General features: G+C 43.8%; 1 protein-coding gene across 1 annotated transcript in view; it reads left to right on the forward strand.

The window, feature by feature from the left end:
* Positions 1–375: 375 nt before the first annotated feature.
* The window catches only part of SGCD (sarcoglycan delta), a 910,180-nt gene continuing 889,247 nt past the window's right edge, over positions 376–21,308 (forward strand). Inside the window, exon 1 of the mRNA XM_057312282.1 lies at positions 376–1,092. The gene's annotated coding sequence lies outside the window, so the exon portion shown is untranslated. The remainder of the gene's footprint in view (positions 1,093–21,308) is intronic.

The following is a 21,308-nucleotide window of genomic DNA, read 5'->3' on the forward strand; positions in this document are numbered from 1 at the left end:
GGAGAGGTGAGGGGGGTTCAAGGATACTTGGAACCTGTCCCTTTGGTGGAGACACGTAGCCGCCTTCGGCCGCGGCTCCCTGCTGATCCTGCGGAGTGGAGCGCCCCCCAACCCCCACACCCCGGGTTTCGCTCAGGCTCCCTCCGTTCTGCAAAGGGAGGGGGGAGCTGGGGGAGCCTTGCACACCAGTCTTCCCGGAGCTGCAGACGAGGAGCCCTGCGCCCTAGGGAGCCTCTCGGCGGCTTCCCCTCCTCGGCAGCGCGGGTGTGCAGGCTCTCCCCGCCACCCCCACCCGCCGCTCGCCCTAGCTCCCTCCCTCCAGGCCGGCCGGCCGGAGCGCGCATACCCGGGCTCCGGCACGTGGGCGCGCGGGAGGCGGCGGCCGCTGCTGCCGCTGCCGGAGCCCAAGCCTGAGCCCGAGCCCGAGCCCGAGCCGGCGAGATCGCCCTCCATGCTGCGGGCTCTGCGGTCGCCTTCCGCTCAGCGTCTGGCCCAAGCCCAGCCCCGCGAGCCCTGCGAGCGGGTGAAACAGCGGAGGGGAGGAGGACTCCGACAGGAGGAGGGGCGCGGCGGGCTGGGGCGAGCCGGGCTCTGAGCAAGGGGCGCCCGAAGCCGGGAGAAGGCAGCCCGGCTCTTTCGCTCGCTCTCCGCTCCAGCCGCTGCTGGGGGTTCCGGGCAGCGCGATGCCGCTGTGCTCCTTCTAGGCGGCGGCCAGCGGAGGCTTCCTGCAGCCTCTCGGCCCACGCCGGCCCCCATTCCACCGGCGAGTCCCCTATCCCAGAGGACGCGCCCGGCCGCTCGAGCCGAAGCGAGCGCGAAGTCTGAAGTCCACCCCCAGCGCCGCCAACTTCCCCGGGAGCCCCTCTCCCCACTGCAGCCTGCGCCAGCCCTGGGAGCGATGCGCCCCCAGCCGGGCGGCGCGCCCTCTGCCAACTCGCCACCCATGGGATCGACTGCCCTCGGCTGCCCCGCTTGGAGCGCGTAGCCTTAGCCGCGTGGCCCGGGAGACGAGCGAGACACCCAGGCGCTTCACGGATTCCACGCGCGCCAGTCTGCTGGGGTCCCCTCCGGGGGCAGCGTTCATACCCAGGGGTGAGTAGCCCGTTCGTGGCGGCGAACCTTTCCCCCAGCTAGTTGCTTGCGGGGATGTCAGGGAGACGCTAGGAAGTTGAACCCCTTTGCACCTATCCTGGGATTTGGCAGAGAAACGCAACATTGGTTCCCCCAATCCGATTGCCTTCGGGGTTTCCCCGACTGCCTTCACGTCTGAACCAAGGAAGGAGACTCCTTCCGCTTCCATAGGAGAAAGGGGGCTCCCTATTGCAGGCCACTGACTGTTCCCCACCAGTGTGCCATTTGGGGCTTTTCTGCCGCCCGCGCATTAAGCAGACACCCAGCTAAGCGCTTGGAGATCCACTGCCGCCTGGGCGCGCTCGGAGATCACGGGCAGCCCGGGCTCCTAGGCGAGGCTAAGCGCGCTTCATTAAAGAGTAGTGACTGCTGGGATATTAAGGAACTGTGTATGTGTGTGATTGGGAGCAGGAAAGGTAGCCAGAGGAGGAGACGCAAGTGCAATGTTTCTGTTGCTGATGAATTGGGTACCCTGGATGCCCCGAGCCTCGGTGAGGGTTTGTGGGCGCAAGATCTAGGGTGGCCGGACAGAGTCCAACAGGTGGCCTGCACGGGCTTCCCGTGGCCAGGCACAGGGGAAGGGGACGGCAACTGAACCGCATCTAGGGGTGCATCTGAACATGGGTAAGGAAATGCGCTCTGCTCTCAGGCCTGATTTGGGCTGAGTGTGTGAGGCATCCAAATGCCTCCTGTCGGAAAACAGCGGCCTCATTGTGTGCCTGACTGAGGTTTCAACTTGCAGGCAACTGAGGGGCCATTCAGCCGGGGCGACGTGGACTTGGCTGGTCCTCGGACGCGAGCCCCTGCCTTTCTCGGTCCCTGGTGGCGGGTATTCCAGCTCCCTGGGCTGGGCAGCGAGCCAGACCCCAGCATTTTGCTCCTCTCTACTCCACTAAGGGGAGGGGGAGTTGCGGGAGCATTAGGAGCCGCGGCCTGAGTTTATCCTTTACCTGCCTCCTGCACTTTCATCCTAAGACTCGGAGAGAGGGCTCCAGGTGGGTAGAAAGGGGGTGTGTAGGTGGTGTGCCCGGAGGAGTGTGCGGACAGATCGAGTTTGAGAGCTGCCCTGAGAGAAGCTAGAGAGAGACAAAGTTTTCTGCACCTGCCCACAGTGATTCGAATTGGGAGAGGCTGTGGCTCACCTTTGAAAAAGTTTCTTCGGAACTCGCCATCCTTTGGTGTTGTCCAGTGTGCAAATTACTCTGAGTCCTGATGGCGGTGGCGCTCCAAAGGAACGTCTTCCCAAGCCTGCTGTGGAGCTTCTCTGCCCCTCAGTTTGCCAGACTGTAGATCTGGAAGGTTATCCCTGTTCATGGTGGAAGCTCTGGTATGTCTATAAAGGAGGTACCTAGAGATGGATCGGGGTCGGTAGACGGAGGAGCCGCCTGGGGGAGGGGTGGAGGGCAAGAAAGAGTTGTCTGGAAGCTACATGCAACGCGGATGCTCGGTTTTTACTTAGATTTCGTCTTTTGAGGAGGTTAATGGGCTTTGAGAAGACTGATGGACATTTTAAGGTGCTGAAGCTTTCCCAACAGCCCCTTGTCGCCGCCGCTCCACTGCCGGCTCTTGGTGGACGGAGCCGCTCCTATCTTGCAAATGAACCCTCCACCGCTAGCTAGGGTTGGCCGGCGGCTTCCCGTCCAGGGGAAGCTCTGGGTACTAGAGCTTCTACTCCGTAATCCCGCTGCATCTTCCCAGGGGGGATTTCATTTCCCTTACCAGGAGAGACCCTCATCACTGGGGGTCTCTGGCAGCAGATTTCCAAGAACTTGGAAGTAGACCGAGTCGCTTGTAGAGGGCGCTGGCTGATTTAGCAGGGCGCACGGGCTTCCCTAGCCGAAAGTGTGCCCCCTGGAGGCTCCTTGTTGAGAGGGGAGCCAGGAGCTGGGGGTCAAGAGGAGGAATGAGCAGTGAGGTATGGTGTTTGATAGAAAGACAGAGACACAGAGGCAGAACAAGAGGGGAATCCGAGAGAGACACACATATACACAGAGGCAAAAGGAGAGAGAAAGAGACAAAAGAAAGAAAGCTATAGGGTAGAGGGGCAAAAATAGAGAGGAATGGAAAGAAGGAAGAAAGAAAATAAATCTGAAGAAAAGAGCATGAGAACGGAAAGCATCAGGGGAAAGGAATGGGACCCAGGGTAGCAGAAAAGAAAGAGTGGGAGAGCAGAACGGGCAGAGGAAGTGGGGAGGCACTCCCTTGTTGTATTTAATTTTTATAAACCACGCTGCCATTCTAAGGAAGTTGACATAATCCACATCCTTAAGTAGCCCTTTGCTAGCGTTTGTTTCTCTGGGGAGTCGTGAATTATGCAGAAATTGGACACTGGCTTGGAACCCAGCTGCACTGGATATGACAAGAATGTAAGAAGTTTAGATTCTTCGTAAATGCACAGATGCACGAGTTTATTTGCCTTCCCTGTTTGTTTGTTTGCTTATTTATTTATTCCTTCTTTCTTTCCTGGGTAAACACAGGACTGGAGAATTGGAGGGAGGGTTGTTTCATTAACTGTATTTGCAGTGATTCTCTAACCCCTGTTTATGGAAGAATCTCCTGCATAGCTTCTGAGAAAAACCAATTACTGGACCCACTCCCTTGGGAGTCTGATCCAGCAGGGACAAGAAGGTGCTACTTTAATGACCACCCAGTCCCTCCTACAGCAGGTCACCCTCGAACCGCGCTTTCATGAACATGGCGTAGACTGTATAATGCCCTTCTCTCATTTGTTCCTACATTTCCTCCTAAGAGGCGTAGCTTCATGCCGCCCTCCAGTAGCCCACCCTTTCCAAAAAAAGCTCATTTCTTGTGAATTTCTCTTGCTAAAAGGACAAGCCCAAGGATTGCTCAGCCAGGGTTACCTTTCCACCAACCTCATTAATCACAGCAGCTCCAGGGGACAGCGGAACGCTCTTCTGGTTGACCTTGTCAGGGCTATCCACAACTAACAGGTATTGAGCACCCGGCAGGGCACCATCCTGGGCACTCTTTAGACACTGCCTGTTTAACACAAAAACTATTTCATCACAAAAAGCTCTGTCGTAGGCACTGTTTTTATCGTCAGTTGAGGAAATGGAGACTTAGAAATGATAGATCTATTAATTATCAGAATTAGAATACTTGTTATAAATATATTTATTATAATATTATTAATATATATTCTTGTCCCAGAGAAAGTGTATTAGTTGGCTGGGGTCCAGCAACTGGAAAGCAGCTGTGCTGAAGTTGGAACCCAGGTTTGGGGACTCGAGTGTAAGGTCCTACTTATGCACCATGGTGGCTCCATTCCCTTCGAGACCGATGGAGCCAAAGATCCTTGGAGATCTTTCCCGAGGACTCTCTCCCTCTTTATCAATGGAGGATAAGGAGAGGTGGCTGAAAACAAAGAAGTGACTTGTCAGAGATCCCATATCCAGCAGGTGCCGAACTGGGGCCAGCACCCTGATAGCTTGAATCTCAGTCCAGCCTTGTCCCCGTCAGATCAGTGTGGATTGCAGCTGGCTGATCATCAAGGTCACATTAGCATCTCAGTCGGAACACAAGTTTCTGGACCCCACTAGAGGCTTCTCAAATCCAAACCTCGGGGGCAAAGAGCCCATTTTTGTCTATGCCCCAAGTCTGCATCTGTGCATTACCGTTCACCCCCATCCTAGCTCCTGGATTCTGATGTAGGTCCCTTTCAAACAGCTTCAAGGGCACTCCCAGTCCTTCCTGCTTCCAGCCAAACAAACACACAGAAAGTCTCATATGCTCTACGTGTTCTGGAGCTCTTGCTAATGGTCCACCGGTAAGGAAGCAAGCTGGCCAACCCAGAGGCAACTTTGAAAGCTCTTTGAGAGGTATAGCAATCACACTGATGTCTGTGATACTCGGTTTTTTCCTGTGCCAAGTTGGAAGCCATTTAAGGAAGCATCAAATGCTCCTTCAATGCATCAGTGACGGTATTTGTACTCATACTTGACACAAAATGACACCATGAGCCAGGCCAATGTGCTGCTGTGTCAAAAGCGTCAAGCTCCGTCTCCCAATTCAGTGGAGCTAGCTGCAGTGTAGGAAAAACCCCTTCCTCCTCTTCGTTATTACACCTCTGACTCCCTCAGACTATGGCCGTGTCTCCTGCAGGTAAAAAGGAGCCATCACACACACTCTGTCTCTTTCTGGCCCACTTAAATTGTTTTCTCGGTGACCTCAACATCTTTTCCCTTCTCTTTCATTGAAAAGTGGCCAAAGGTGCCAGACATCTTGTCCAGCAAACTGTTTTGTCATCTTTCCCTTTTCAGATCCAGATTTATGTTCTGAATCCAATGCTTTTAATCCTGACCTCTTATTCAAGGATGGTAATTGAGCCTCAGGTGGCTTTGATAAGCGATTGTCTGATAACATGTGTTTTAAATAATGACAGCCGTTCCGAATAGCACACAAACCAAGGAATAACTAACTCCATTTACAATGTCTGCATTTCTAATACACTGGGAATGTTTTGCCATTGCCGCGGTGAAAAGCTCCTTTTCTGGCATAGCTGGCAGTGAAGTAGAAGGTAGAAAGAAACACTGATAGTGGTTAAGACTCCGGCTTCGAATGCAGACTACTAGGGGATCAGGGCTTACCTTCGCCTTGCTAGCTGTTATAACCTGGGTCTGCTGATTGAGCTTCTCCAAGCCTCCATCTCTTCACCTGGATGTTGAAGGCAAGAACAGGATGCCCCTCCTGGGTATGCTGCCAGGGCTTACCTTCATCAGTGACCGAAGTGCTGAGCCCAGCATCTGGCACGTGGTAAGGACTCATCTATTAGCTAGTATTTGTTCGACATTTGTCCTGTGCCAGGCTCCATTTAACAGAGGATGAAACTGACAACACAGAGGTTAAGGGGCTTGCCCCTGTCACCCAGATCCTAAGGAACGGGGTGAGACTTGAAATCCACATCTGTCCTTTTAAACTTCCACGCACTCTTACTGTGGCATTGGTTTGGGTCCCTGTTCCTTTCTTACACATTAAGAAACCGTGCTGCATATGTGACATATTCTGGTTTGTGTTTTTATTAAACCCACTTCATAGAACATTAAATAGAACAATTCTAGGTGGGGATCTTTTGAATTTGGGGGGGGATAATTTTTAGGTTGTTAGTCACCTCCAACAATTTGCTTTTGCTTGTCCAGCAATTGGTGAGAGTTTCATGGATTGGTTAAGAGTTCCCAGGTGTGGGTGCCTGGGTGGCTCAGTCAGTTAAGCGTCTGCCTTTGGCTCAGGTCATGATCCTGGGGTCTGGGGATCAAGCCCTGCATCGGGCTGTCTGCTCAGTGGGAGGCCTGCTTCTCCTTCTCCCTCTGCCTTTCCCCCTGTTCCTTCTCTTTCTCTCTCTCAAATAAATTAATAAAATCTTAAAAAAAAAAAAAAAAAGTTCCCAGCAGGCTTTGCTTGGTTAACTTCTACTTGTTTTTAAGATCTCAGCATAGATCTTGCTTCTTTGGGAAAATCTCCTTAGACCCCTCAAGGGCTGGGTTAGAAGTCTTTATAATGTGTTCCTCTACTTAAACAATAGTATACGTGTCTATGTACTTCTCTCTATATGCTACTTAGTCTGTATATAAACTTCTTGAGATCAGCAGTCTGGTCTTAATTGAAGTTGTCTCTGCAGTGGCAGGACAACGCATGACATAATAGAAAACTTACAAAATACTCTTTTTTTTGACATTTAAATTAGGTTTACAAAATACTCTTGAATGACCAATTGAAACTTCGAGCTAATTCTTGGTGGTCCAGAAAAAGTGGCCGTTTGTCCTTAACTCTAAACGACAAGCATCCAATCATTGGAATTGAGGAGTGTAATGGGATCAGTAGTTGCTGATTAACTACGTTGTAGCTTTGGGCGAGTTCCATTGGAATGCTGCTTAAGATGTCATTAGAAGGGACATTCTGGCTTATAAGTTAATGTGATTTTATCTGTACATTTAATTCGTTGCTCAGAAAGACACTTTTGTCTCTCAGCCCAAAAGTCTTAAAAAATTTATAGACTTCCGGAGATAGAACCAAAGTTAGAGATAATCTAGTTCTACCAGCTTGTTGGACAGAAGAGAAGACTGAGGCCCAGAGAAGGAAAGGGAGTTTTACGATATCATCCAGCAAAGTGCCTGAGCCATCGTGAGAGCCCGAGTTTTCTAGTTGCTAAGCCCAGGAGTCTTCCTGCGCAGGGGAGAGCGGTTAACACAGCTGTGGTAGGCTGCTCGTTTGCTTTGAAGGCACGCTTGCAAGGCTTCCTGCATGGACACAGCCTGGTCTTTGCAAAATTCTAAGATAAAGCCCATGCTGAAAAGGAAGGAAGCAGGACTGACGTGGTGTGCTGCTAGGGCAAACCCCACGTTTCAGAGAAGCTTGTGAGCGAGCATGTTAGCAGGTCCTATGTTGGCAAGGTCATATGGGCTTCTGGGATTCCCAGTCTCCTTTTCAAACAAGGAAACGTGGCTTGACAGGGATCTTCCTTGGATGTTCACTTGTGATATTTCGGGAGATTTAAGGATATATGGACGTGCATTGCCAAGCCCCTGCCTGAGGGTTGTTGGCAAAGTAGTGGTTCAGATCAGCCTCCCTTTTCTTCTTGACACTCTTTCTTTAGATGGGACATAGTCACCTTGGGCCCCTTCTCTCTCCCTCTGGGGTGCTTTGGTGTCTGACTAAACGGACCAGCCTAAATACCTCTTCGGGCACAGAACGTGTGCAGAGTACTCTGACATCATTAACACGCTGATCTTTATCGCATGGTGTCAGTATTATGGAGACAGTATGACACAGATCATTGGTGCGATATATTGTGGGTGATCTTCTGGAAACATTATAATCAGTGCTGACAAGGCAGCAGAAATATCTCAACATAGCACATTCCCAGCATCCCCAGATGCTTCCCAAACCAACCCAAAGTAACAAAATTGTGATTATTCAAGGAGAGCAGGCCCAGTTAAGAATTCTCTTTCCTCTCAACCATCATCAGTCAGAAATTATTGGTGCTATTTCTGATTTGGTCTTCAAGGGCTGGATGCTAAGGAGAGACCTCTTTCTTTGTACCCCAGAATGAATTGTTTCTTTTCCAACCTCGTCCGGGTTCCTAAAATCCCTCCATTAAAGATTAATTCCCTTGGGCTTCAGATAATTTGGAATTTTCTGTGGTCCTCTATTAAACTGTGAAACTTTCTGAGTAGGATGTCATTTAGCTACATTAGCTGTTTAGACCTATTATCTCATCCGTGTGTCTGACCTTACCCGAAGCATTTTGATAGGCATTGGCATTGAGGATAAATACTACCATCACCACCACCACCACCTGTTACTAGGACATCTGCTTCCATTGTCACTATTGCCTTGTATTGAGGTCATACTATGTATTGACATGGTCCTAAGTTCCTTCCATGTTTTTTCTCATTTATGTGTCCAGTAGCCCAGTGGTCGTAGTCATGGGTACAGGAATCATGATATTACCGTAGAGATGACAAATATGCTGAAAAGTTGGTGCAGGATACAACTAGAATAGTAAGAAAAAAAAGTGGCAGTCTGAGCAGGAAAATATTGGGGAACAGCAGCACAAAAGGGGCAGAAGGGAAAGTGATCTTTCTTTCCCCTATTCCCAGACACCCAAGTCTCTAAGTAGGATCTTCAGAAAGCTAAGGAAGCTGAAGTTTGAAAGGTTAATGTGCACCAGATCTTCACTGCTGACAGTGCAGAGCAGGGCTTTGAACCCAGACTTTTCTTATTTTCGAACTTCACTAGGTAATACTGTCTCCAGTTGACTTAGAAAATCCCCGGCTTGAAAGGAGCTTAGAGAGTATCTCTCTTGTCCTGTGGCTTTCAAATGACTGTCATGTACATCAAGAAACATATTTTACATGCTTATCTAGTATGTATCCACACACAACTGATGCAAAGGTTTAAAATAACACACCTTTACTATGTTTATTTTCTGATATTTCTTATTTTATTCTGTTACTGTACACATATCCATGTACAGACACACCATACTCACAAATATAAGTGAAACAAAAGTTTCAAAAAATAATATTTACCCTTACTATGGGTGATATACTCTGATGCTTTCCATTCTATTCTAGTTAATTTTTAAAAAAATTATGCCATGACCCACAGAATTGGTTTCATGACTCTAATGGCATGAAACCCACAATTTGAAAAATACTTACCTAATCGGCAAATGTAGATTTTTAGAGGTGGAGAAAGTGAGGCCTGGGGAGGTAAAGCCATTTTCCCTGGTCCAAGGTACCATGGCAAGCTAGTGCAGAGCCAGTGTTAGACCCAGGCTCCCAGTGTCCACTCCCACCTCTGAGTAAAAGCATCTTTGATTGTGGACACTGGGCTGTTACTTAGCTTCAATCCAGTAGCAGATTGTTGTCATTGATTGCTCATAATATCTGCCTTTTGACTTGGCCTTGACTTTCACTCTCTTCACGTAGAGATTTTTTTGGGAGATTTGAGTGACCCTTGATTTGTGATGCCTGAGTTTGGTGGTGGGTGTTTGTGGTTTAAATGGTCTGTGGAGTCGCAGGCATGGTGGTGAGGGCCCTGTGGCTCCTCTGTGGATCTCACAGATGCACTGATGGTGTGATTAAGATTAAGATACTGGAGGATGGAAGAAGTATTGATGCCCACTAGGATGTCCTTTCTCTCTACACCTGTCTCTCTGGGCCATGCCCCCTTTCTCAGCTCAGAGGGCGTTACTCTTAGGTTTAAAGGCATTAATACCAGAATCTTGAGACAGTCTGGCTTTGCCATACTTGTTGTACAAAGAACTCTTTCTGGAAACTCTGAGGAGTACTGGGACTGGGGGCAGAATTTTTAAAAGGTGTCAAGTTTTAATTTAATACTATGTGTGAATGAGAAAAGGCTAACCAGTACCAATGGGTGAAAATGAAGCATTCTTCCATTTCTGATCCTGAGCCCCAGTTCCCTCTTTCCTGGTACAACCATGTTTCCAGGGTGTTCTGCATTTTCCTTACCACATAGGGGGACCACATGCATGTATTTTTCCTCTTTCATGTGAATGACAGCATACAGCATACTTTACTTATAAAATTTAAGTGGCACATCTTGGGAAATGTTAATGTAAGTTTATATTGAGCCACCTCTTTATTTTTCTGAGCTGCATAATGTGTCCTTATAGGAATGTGCTGGGATTTGTTTAGCTGTTGCTAAAGTGTCGTGACTAAGGGCCTAAACTCTGGCGTGAACCTGCCTCTGTGTGTGTGTGTGTGTGTGTGTGTGTGAGAGAGAGAGAGAATGAGAGAGAGGGGGAGAGAGAGAAGCGGGACCAGAGAAGGTCCCACTGAATTGAATTGAGTTTGTGCATGTTTTTAAGAAACGAGTTTTTACTACTGTGTGAACTTTTCTCATACCATGAAACTATGAACATTTATTCGTTGAGGATCTTTTGTCTCTGGGGTCCTGGGAAGATAGGAGATAAATAAAGACAATATTTCCTGTCCTTGATGATTCTGTAGACAGCATTTACTTAATCAACACAGGTTGGAAAAGATAAACAATTGTGTGTTACTGAAACACAGGCCAGATGCTCTCTAGGAGATAGCTGCTCAAAGAACATTCCATGCAGATGGGAGAGCGAGGACACAGGCCCTGAGGAGGAACTGTGAGTTTCACTAAGGAGAACCAGCAAGAAAGCGAGTGGTGCTGGAAGCAGAGATGATAGTAGTTCATGTTGTCCTAGGAAAGAGATGCTTGAGGCCAACATACGGTCTGTGGAAGAAATGCGATGTTCCATCGAAACTGCCCCACCTACAGCTCTGTAGCAGGTTTGAAGAAGGCTCGCTGGCTGTTTCTCAGTTACAACAAAATTGATTTTCCTTTATGTAAATATATAGAGTTCAGGATTTTTCAGTGAAACTCTGTTGCCTAGAATCCTGGTGCGTTTGAAGGAAACAGAATTGTAGCCAGCAAACAGTTGTTCATTGAAGGAATACACACTCGAACAAATGAATGACTGAGTGAGCTCATGGGTTTGGCTAGTGTGAAGACAGAGCAGGGGCCTGGGGCAGCTACCTCCGGATGGGCAGAGAACTCAGGGACAGTTGTGAAGGACGCTGCTTTCAAACGGTCAGCTGGGAATGTCCACACCAGCCAAAGCAGGGAGGAAATTTTACTTTGTCCTCCAAGTTGTAAGTTTTTGTCGGTTTTAAGATCCCTTGTTTTGAATGAAACGGAATGAAACCAAACAGCTCAGAGAGTTAATCCCTCCTCACGCTACCTTAATGAAGCTTTTGGTGTGCTTGTCTCCACTAGCTCAGAGAGAGAGGGAGAGATACGGCGACTGTATCAAAATGCTTGAAATGTCTTAATATATTGTTATTGAAGGACACATATTTTTAACAGCAAAAGTTAACTCTTAACAAGAACTTTATTTTTACACATCCTAGTGAAGCGTGTTGCAGGACCGTGTAGAACAGGACTACTGATTTTGAGAAAATACTCATGTTGGATGTTTTCTGTGCATTTATTTCTGTTAAGAAAATAAAATAGCAAGAAAAAACACTATCAGCTTGGGGGGTTCTTTTTCAGATGCAAATCCCTCAGACCGAAATCCTTTCTGTACCTGAATTGGACCTGCCAGCTTTAAAAGAGGGCAGTCGGGATAATATGATAAACTGGCCCACGCGTTCAATCTTAGCTCATCAAGGCTGCGCCAGAACTGACATTTTCGTACAGTATGGCTTGATGCTCTGATTACAAATTGGTCCTGAGTCGCTAGACTCTTTGTAATTTTATTCACTAAGGGATGGTGCTTGTATCATGAGGTCTGTTTTGGTTTCGAAATCTGGAGGAGGAAATATATTTCTGGTTCCCGTCTCTTGTTTAAGAATGTGATAGAGAGGGAGACTCATACAGAAACAAATGCAATTTATTATATGCAAAATCACGAGTTTCATTTTCCCTCAAGGCAGTGGTGATAGCATTTCCCCTCCCACTTCCTCCATGAAGTTTTGCTGTGACCAGCTTAAAATTGTAGTTTTAAGAAGGGTGTTGGGTATTTCTATTTCTCATCATTGATTTTACTTGTAATAAATGGATGAATTATTTTGGAAAAGAGAGGATCTGTAATTGTATCTCCCTTGTGCTTGTTTTCAAGAATTCTGTTTTTAATTCAGTTGAATGAACTTTTTTTTTTTTTTTTTTTTTTTTTTTACATGGTGAAATTACCAACAGTTATTTTTTGGTCAAGGACCTTTTATGCTTGGGGTCCTGGCAGAATAGAAGACAGACAAAGTCAGTGCTTTCTGTCTTTGGAGAACCTGGCATGTACTTACTCAGAGCAGACTGAGAATGATAAACTATTGTGTGTAATTAATACTTAAACTGGATACTGTAGACAGTGAATCCCGGAAGAGCCAGAGAAGGAAGTGATTCGGTAGGAGCGACATAATCGGATGGCATTTCCAACATGTCCTCAGAGGGAGAGTGAACAGTTTTATATGATTCTGATTATATCACCTGAACTCTTACAACAAGAAATTAAAAATAATTATCTTATGCTTTCACTTAACACACTATCTCAGAGGATCCATGTGCTTTAAAATAGCTAGATCATGGTTAAATCTAGTTGTCAGTGCACTACTAGATTTGGAGTAAGGAAATCTCCAACCCTTCAAGTACCCATCCACCACCTCCAGAGAAAACAAAAACAAACCTCGAGCAGAAACTCAGGTGGGAAGTACTGAGCAAGGAACAAGTGCGAAAGACCAGAATTGTTCTGAAGCAAATACCCATATAGCTGTGTACCCGAGGATCAGTCAGCCTTGAGTATGCCCATTGGAAACCAGAAGGCAGGGAAACTGATCTTGACTCCTGCATGAAATCAGGACCTGGAATGGGACCATGTGATCCTAGGTTGGTAGCCTCCCATGGTTTCCAGCAAAAGCAACCACAGATCCTCTGTAGAGGAAAGCATACCCAATATGAGACTATAGGAATCCCACAGGTAAAGATAAAAAAATGATCCCACAATCAAAGATGACAAAAATACGTAAGAAAACCAGCCATCACTAGTCAGATAGCATAAAGAAAACGAAACAGAAAACAGACTTAACCCCCCCTGAGGTTTTTACTTATTAGAATTAGCATATAGGGAATATAAAATAAAGAGGTTTGAATCCTTAAAGAAATAAAGGTGGTTATTTAAAATGTTAGCCTGCAACAACAGATTACATTTATTATATGTTTAATCAGAGCCCCGGAAAGGGAGCAAAAGGGAAGAGACACAACATACGAAGAGATAATGTCTGGGAATTTTCTATAACTGATGGGTGATGTCAATTCACAGATACAGGAGGTACAAGCAAGATTAATAAAAAAATGAATTCATACCTAGGCTTGTTGTAGTGAAATTGCAAAACATAACAAAACATAAACATACCAAACATTAAGAGAAGGTCTTAGAAGCATCTAGAGAGCAAAGACAGATCATCTACAAAGGACCCACAATTAACATTGACAGTAGGCTGTTCACTGACAGCGGTAGAGGACAGAAGGCCTGGAATAGGATCTTCAAAGATTTGAGAGAAAACAAGTGCCAAGCTAGACTTGTTTCCCTTTTAATAATAAGAACAAAATAAACACATTGCCAGACAAATGGAGCTTTGCTGCAGAAACTACAAAAGAAAAGTAATCCTGGAAAGAAGGTCTGATACAGAAGGAGGAATGGTGAGTAAAGTAAATTGGTAAAATGTTAACAAGGTGAAATATTATCTGCATAATAGGATATTTTTCTAAGCTGTGTATTTTTTAAAGAAAATAAACAAAATACCAGACAATAACGCATGTGTCTAATCAACCACAGAATCATAAACTCCCAAACAACTTCACAATCTGTCTTCCATCTTCCTCTCTCTCGCCCTCTCTCTTTTCCTCATCAATCTCATTAGAGCCTTGTCAATTTTATTAGACATTGTGAAAAAAATTGACTTTACAGATCCTTTATTTTATATTTTGTTCTTCAAAAGATAAAATGAAGAGATAAGCCACAAACCAGAAAGCTTTTTTTTTCAACACATGTAAGCGATAAAGTAGTGAGTAGAATATGTAAAAAGCTACTACAAAAGAACGAGAATAAGATAACCGAATGGAAACATGGTCAAAGGGCTTCAGTAGGAGTTGCTCTGAAAAGGAAGAACGTGTGATAAAGAAATATATGAAAAGTTGCAAAATCTCATTAGGAATTGGGGGAATAAAAAATGAGTCATCAGTGAAATTTTGTTTATACTTGCTAGATTAGAACAGATGAAGATGTCTGAAAATCTGAAGCATTGGAGAGAACTTTAACACATTGCTTTGAGAGTGTAGATGGGCCATCACTTAGAAATTTAGTGTTTTCTTGTGAAGTTAGACACTGGTGTACTCTATGACTCAGCGATTCTGGTACTCTATAGATGTCTTCCAGATTCTCTTGTACATGTGCTGCAGTTGACACATACCAGAATATTCAGAAAAGCATTGTTTATAATAGTAAGAAAATGGAAATAACCAAAACGCTCTTTGTTAGGAGGGTAAATAAGCTGTAGGAAGTTTGTGCAGTGGACGATAAGGCAGAGAAAACAAGTGAGTTACATCTATATACACTAACCTAGAGATGAGTATTAATGATCAAAATATTGAATAATAATTACGTTATTTATGAGATATTATTTATAACAATATTTTTGCATTTTGCTCAAAAATGAGCAACATGAAACTTGTTTATACCTGTATATTATATATATATATATATATTTGAGAAGAAGGAAATATAAACAAAGTAGTATATCACATTGGTGTTTTTGAGGGAGGCAGCGGAAGGATGCAAGAGGAAAGGTGCATGGCAAGCGGAGTCCAGAGACTGCCTGACTTCCAGAAGCAGAGGGTTTAGGGATTTGGCTGCCCTTTGCCTGAGCAAGTGTGGTTCTTGGAATTGATTGACTTTGGGAAGGAGAGACTCTCACTTGATTAGCTGGCTTTTAGATTTGCTTGCTCAATTTGTATGAGTTTAAGACCAGTTCCTTGTGATGATGGATGCAGAATAATCAGTCTTTTCCTGGGAGGGTAGGGATCTTTTATTCTCACTTGTAAGTCTTATGATTTCCATTTTAAAGGTGTCATGGTTAACTACTTGCTCAAGAGTTAACAGCTACTTAGTGTGAGAACTGGGATTTGAACCTCAGTGCTCCAGCTTCACAGTCTGGCATTTCATAACGTAGTTATATCTGAATTATAGCACATATCATCTTCCATGTTATAAGGTTATAATAAGGTTATTCTGATTGGAAGTTTAGGATTTTTCCCTAGCTTACCGAAGCTACTCTCCACTAATCTAACTTGGTAAACTGCCTGTAGGTATGCAAACCAAAGACCCAGGCTTCTCCCTGACATTTCTCGTTATTTCCCCCTACTTTTCATCAACCAGAGTCTTAACAGTCCGAAACAACTGTACAACTTGACCATTTACCTCGGTCTTTAAGAAAGGCAAATCTGATCTTGTCACTTCTGGCTGCCTTAAAATGGTTTTGTTCTTTCCATTTTGTCTTAGGGTAAGAATCAAATCCTTCCCCCACTTCTCCAACTTCACTCACACCTGTCCCCCCTTCTCCCTGGTTGTGCTGACCTTTGGTTTTTATCAGTCTTTTGTTCTTTCTGGGCACAGGGCCTTTCTATGTGCTGTTTGATTTAAAATTTGAACACCTGACTGTGTTAGCAGCTGCCCCCCTGGTTCTGGTAGTCCACAAACCCCTCGATCATGCCTCCTAAATTCTTGCAGATTTTAGCTCCTGGTTGGCTCTCTCTCTTTACTTAAAATACAACTCTGGTCATAATTCTTGATGATTGCAGTTTCTATGCAGATAATTTCCCCAAATTCCTGGCCAGTTCATTAAATTCTCCTCCTTCAGTGATCTTATTCTCTACCGTACCTGGTCTGACTACTACCCTGGACCTATCCTGAGTTTCTGGTTCTCATGTTTTGGCAGGTATCTGAATCACCTGGAGGACTTTTCAAATTTTAGCATGCTGGGTCCCACCCTTAGACTTTAGTAAATCTGGAGTGGGGCTGGAGAATTTACATTTCTGATGCTGATGCTGCTGATGTGGGGACCACACTTCGAGAACCACTGAGTTACATCTTGTTCTTACCAAAACTGCGCTATTTCCATGATCTGAATTTCAGCACCTTACTCTCTAACTGCCACATTCTAACTCTGTAGCTCACTTCCTTCTTCTAGCAGCTTCACTCCAATGATTCTTTGATCTTACATCTCTAATCAGATGCAAGAAAATGGAGAGTTTTGTAATGATCCAATGCATGTGATGTATGTGGCAATTATGATGACTCATTCAGGAGTGGTGTTACTTTTTTTGTGTCAAGTTTGTTTGAAATTTCTGGAAATTGCCACAGTGTTCTACCTTCTCTCTCTCTCTCTCTCTCTCTCTCTATATATATATATATATATATATTAGTCTAACTTTAAAAAAAGTGGAGTTAAGCTCCTGTAGGCAAAGTGTTATAAAACAGATATAAAATATATTAATAAACTTGGTTCAACTTAGGGATAAAGGTGTTAAACACATACATATCCATACACACAATTTACTGTTGGGTTTTTATTGTTTTCATCAGGCCTTATATGATTTCCTCTATGTTCTTTTCAAAATATAGATATTTCAGATATTTATCACGTTTGTTTTTATTTTAAGAAAATATCGGAAGCCATATTATTCTCTTCCTGAAACGAGTAAGGAAACCATCTGCATGTTTGGCGATAGTATCTTACATTTACCCGTGCTGTCGTGTTGCTTGCACAAATGATTTCACATCATTCTTTTTTGTTTTTAAAGATTATTTATTTATTTGAAAGATTGAGACTGAGAGAGAGTACATAGAGGCAGAGGGAGAAGCAGACACCCTACTGAGCACGGAGCCTGATGTGGGGCTCGATCCCAGGACCCTGAGATCATGACCTGAGCCGAAGCAGACGCTCAACAGACTGAGCCACCCAGGCGCCCTGATTTCACATCTTTAACTACAGTCCTGTGAGATGGTTAGAAAACACGTTCCTCTTTTAGAAAAACGAGGTCTAGAGAACTCAAGCAGCTTGTCCAAGGACACAAGCTCAGTCAAGCTGGACCATATATGGACTTTCTGCTTCAAAACCCAGAGTTCTTCCCATTTGGATTAGAGAATCGTGATGGTTGAAGAAACTCCAGAGATAGTTTAATTTAGGAGTCGTGAGCAGATATGAAAACATACTCACGGAGTATGATGAAGACCATCCAAATCAGACTCCAGCTGCTAGTCATTGTATGGCTGTGAGTATTGCCTTATCTTCGGATTTTCAAAGAAAGCTGAGGATACGGAGTTTTAGTTATACATTTTAAATTTGAAAAAGTTTATACAACTCACATTAGGAAGAAAATACTATGTAAGGCCAAATTTAACATGTCTGATTTGCCTGTGGGGGTGTTCGTTTGAAACCTGCGATCTAAAATTATATTGCAGGTGGGAGGTATTCCTTCTACAACAGTCATCGCATCGGGTAGTTTGGCCTTTGCTCAGATATTTCTAATGATGTAGAGTTTTCTTTTTTTAAAAAAAGATTTATTTATTTGAGAGAGAGAGAGAGATAGGGAGAGAGAGGGAGGGAGGGAGCACAAGTGGGGGGAGGGGCAAAGGGAGAGAAGCAGACTCCCCACTGAGCGTGGAGCCCTATGTGGGGATTGATCTCATGGCCCTGAGGTCATGACCTGAGCTGATATCAAGAGTTGAACACTTAACCGAATGAACCACCCAAGTGCCCCATGATGTAGAATTTTCTATTACTTAATGTGCTTGGCTACACTGTTGGGCATCTCACTGTTTTTAGGTTACTTATCTCGAGCTCCTTTGTCCTACTTATATCCTGTATCTATTCATGATTCCACGGGGAATCCTTTCAGACATTTCGAGAGAGCACCTTTTCTCCCCCTCAACTTTTCCCCACCCCTGACCAATCTTCACAAGCTGAACATTCATAGTCTTTCAACTCTCCGAAGGCATGGTGTTTAGAGTCTTTGTAATCCCAGCTACCTTCTTCTGGATGTTCTCTACATCTTTTTTTTTTTTTTTTGCAAAGGACTAAACACATGGTTTATTTAAATTTCAGAATGTGTTGACATTGGTCAATCAAACTAGAAGATGTTCTCTAAATCTGTTAACATTTCTCCTGTTCAGAGTGGCCCATAGTGTTCCATAATAACATCTCTTATCCAACAGATAAAACTAAGTTTTGATTTACCGTTACAACATCATTCAAAAACATACAGATTTTTGACGTATTTTTGAGGTTATGTTTAGAGGAATGTGACCAAAAATGTGGTCTGTGTCACAATATTAAATTCAGTCTTCCAAGTGACCCAGGATGATGAAGGTCAAGAGGCATGTGTGATCACCCACTGGGAAAGACTTGCCACACTTCTTGAGACATCACGAGCAGAGAAAACAAATAGTTCTAAAGAAGGGCCTTACTTTAAAAGGTTCATAAATTCTAGACATGACTTGTGGTGGAGCTGGTCCTCACAAGGGCAAGGGTCTCTGTGGCTTGCTGTGGAGACTAGACTCTGGAGTCTAGAGTTAGGAACTGTGGGGATGTTTTAATTACATGCTTGTGAGTGATTCTTCTAGATAATGTTGTAAAACCAACTAGTTCATAATGAGAGCCTCAGTTTATTAGAAACCTGCTATGTGCCAAACACTATAACAGAAGACAGGTGAATGGGATAGTGCCTGTGATTAATGATTCAAATAAGTGATAGATGTTGTTATCAATATCATTAATATGTTCAACATGTTATTTAGTCGTTATAATTCCTTAGGAGGTATTTATTATTGCCATTTTATAGAGAAGGAAACAGACTTAGGTGAAATTCTGGGACCGCACAGCTTGCAAGCATGAGAGCCTGGGGACTTAAACACATGTTCCTCCTTCTCCCTCCTGCTACTTTCCCCCTTGCAACCAAAGATGGACTTGGAATCAAGGTATAACCCTTCATTCCTTCTGAATAATTGTCAAATTATTTCTCCCTGTGGTGATTTGGCAGTGTTTTAATTTTGAACTCATGTAGAAATACATGTTCATCCTTGTCAAGCATTTATTTGTGTATTGGCCCCGTATTCTAGTCTATTTGGATCACGTTGAAACTCCCAAATTTTATTCATTGTATTAAACTTGTGCCATTCACACATTTGACAAGCAGTATTGGACTTCTAGGACTTTTTCCTAGTTTTTGATGAACAGATTTTTAAAGGGGACACAAAAAAGGGGGAGGCAGCAAATCAGAGCCTTGGGGCACACTCTGAGAGATGCTTTCATTCTCGGGAGTTCCCATCTTTATATCAGTCGTGAATTGAAGTTCTTTGTATATGGTGGGCGGATCTGATATATAAATTTACCGTCCTAATAGTATCCTAATCTATCTTACATTTTTTTCCCTTGTCATTCATAAACTTATTAAGAAATATTTTGGCAGATTCTTTACCAAACCTATAGATCCCACAACTACAGCATTCTGTTACTCTGCAAGACTAGTAAGCTTATTTAAAATTTGGGTGACTTTGGCATGAATTGCTTTTGTTGAACTTACAATGATTTCAGTTATCACTGCTTTCTGATGTTGATTCATTCTTATTTGGCTTGAGAAAAGTAACATTTCTTTCACTTAAAGATTCTAAAATGATTTCAACTTTTAAACTGACTTCAGGGACAAGACTAGGAACCTGCAAAGTTTTGAAGCAAACCACAGCTGTTACAATTAGAATCTGGGCACTTGTAACAATTTCGTAGAATCAAATGCCATCAAAATGAACGTACAGATGTACTGCAAATAGAAAAGATATTTTTACATGATTTAGATAAATAAGAGGTTTGGTGTGGGAGGGTTGTTCTAAGAACGTACAGAAAGTAAATGCATTACTCATTCCTTTGCATCTTGTCCCGCCATAGGGCAGAGAGTTTATTTAAACATAGACCAGAGCTGGCTTGTTCCACATATAACTTTCCTATATCTGCTGGGTGGTAAAAGGAAACCATCCTGGAGAGATGCATTGAAGGGTCCATTTCATCTGGGAGGAAAAAAATAACCTGTATTTGTCCCTTTTAATTAGTGTATGAAGAACAGTGTTCCTCTAAAGATTACGTTTCTAGTCTGTATTTATAGAACAACCTCTTAAAATGACAGTTTTCTTGAAGAATTTGGACTTTAAAAAAAACATACTTTACATTATAAAGTAGATTTTAAAAGATATTGAACTTAATAATTTGTGGACAGTTAGGGATCTTTCTCTATTTAATAGCAAATTCTGAGGTGTTTATGGGCTACTTCTGGCCCTTGGCCAAAGTTACATGTGAGTCTAAGAATCCATTGGGTGTAGGTGTTTTTCAGTGAAACCCGATTTATGATTGTTGTTGGAGGAAGGTGTACGTGCGGCCTGATTTATAACAGCCCTCCCTCCTCCAGGCTGTTGTACACATTTGTGTCCCTGATGGGCCTCTGTAGGTGTTTTAGTTTGTAACCTCTGGGTTAGAAGGAGGAAGGGTGGTCTTGAGGGTGTAACTGAGATGAGCTGGTGACCCTTCTGTGGAGTAACTTCAACCCTCTTAGGTTCCGTATTTTGAATTTGCTGTGTTTTTGATTTTTTTCAGACCAGATGTGGTTCTTTGATAATTTTAGAGCTGATTAGCACCTAACTATGTAAATACAAGTACAAAATATGTTGATTAAATATATACACAGAATTAAATAATGGATACTCTTATTTGCAATGATGATGATAAGAGACTATTGTGTGGAATGGTTTTAGGGAAGTTGGTGGTAAAAATACTTGCCAATAGGAGTTCTCCATTTTTGAGTTTGACAAATTGTCAGTGGATAGGAGTGCACATTTTTTTTTAAAATGTGCTCTTTGATCTATGTACATGAGCACCCTGACAGCTTTGGTCTCAAAGTTGCCATGTAACTTTGAAATGACTGTATTTGTTTGTGGTAAAGATTTGATATCCAGGCTCTAAAATTAAAAAAAAAAAGGAAAACATTCTTCTGTTCAAACAAAAGCCAAGGTTCAACCCTTCTTTGTGTTACCTTTTTGACTCAGTTGATGCCGTCTTTTAAGGCATTGC

The sequence above is a fragment of the Ursus arctos genome, unplaced genomic scaffold, assembly GCF_023065955.2.
Source record: "Ursus arctos isolate Adak ecotype North America unplaced genomic scaffold, UrsArc2.0 scaffold_15, whole genome shotgun sequence".
Taxonomy (NCBI): domain Eukaryota; kingdom Metazoa; phylum Chordata; class Mammalia; order Carnivora; family Ursidae; genus Ursus; species Ursus arctos.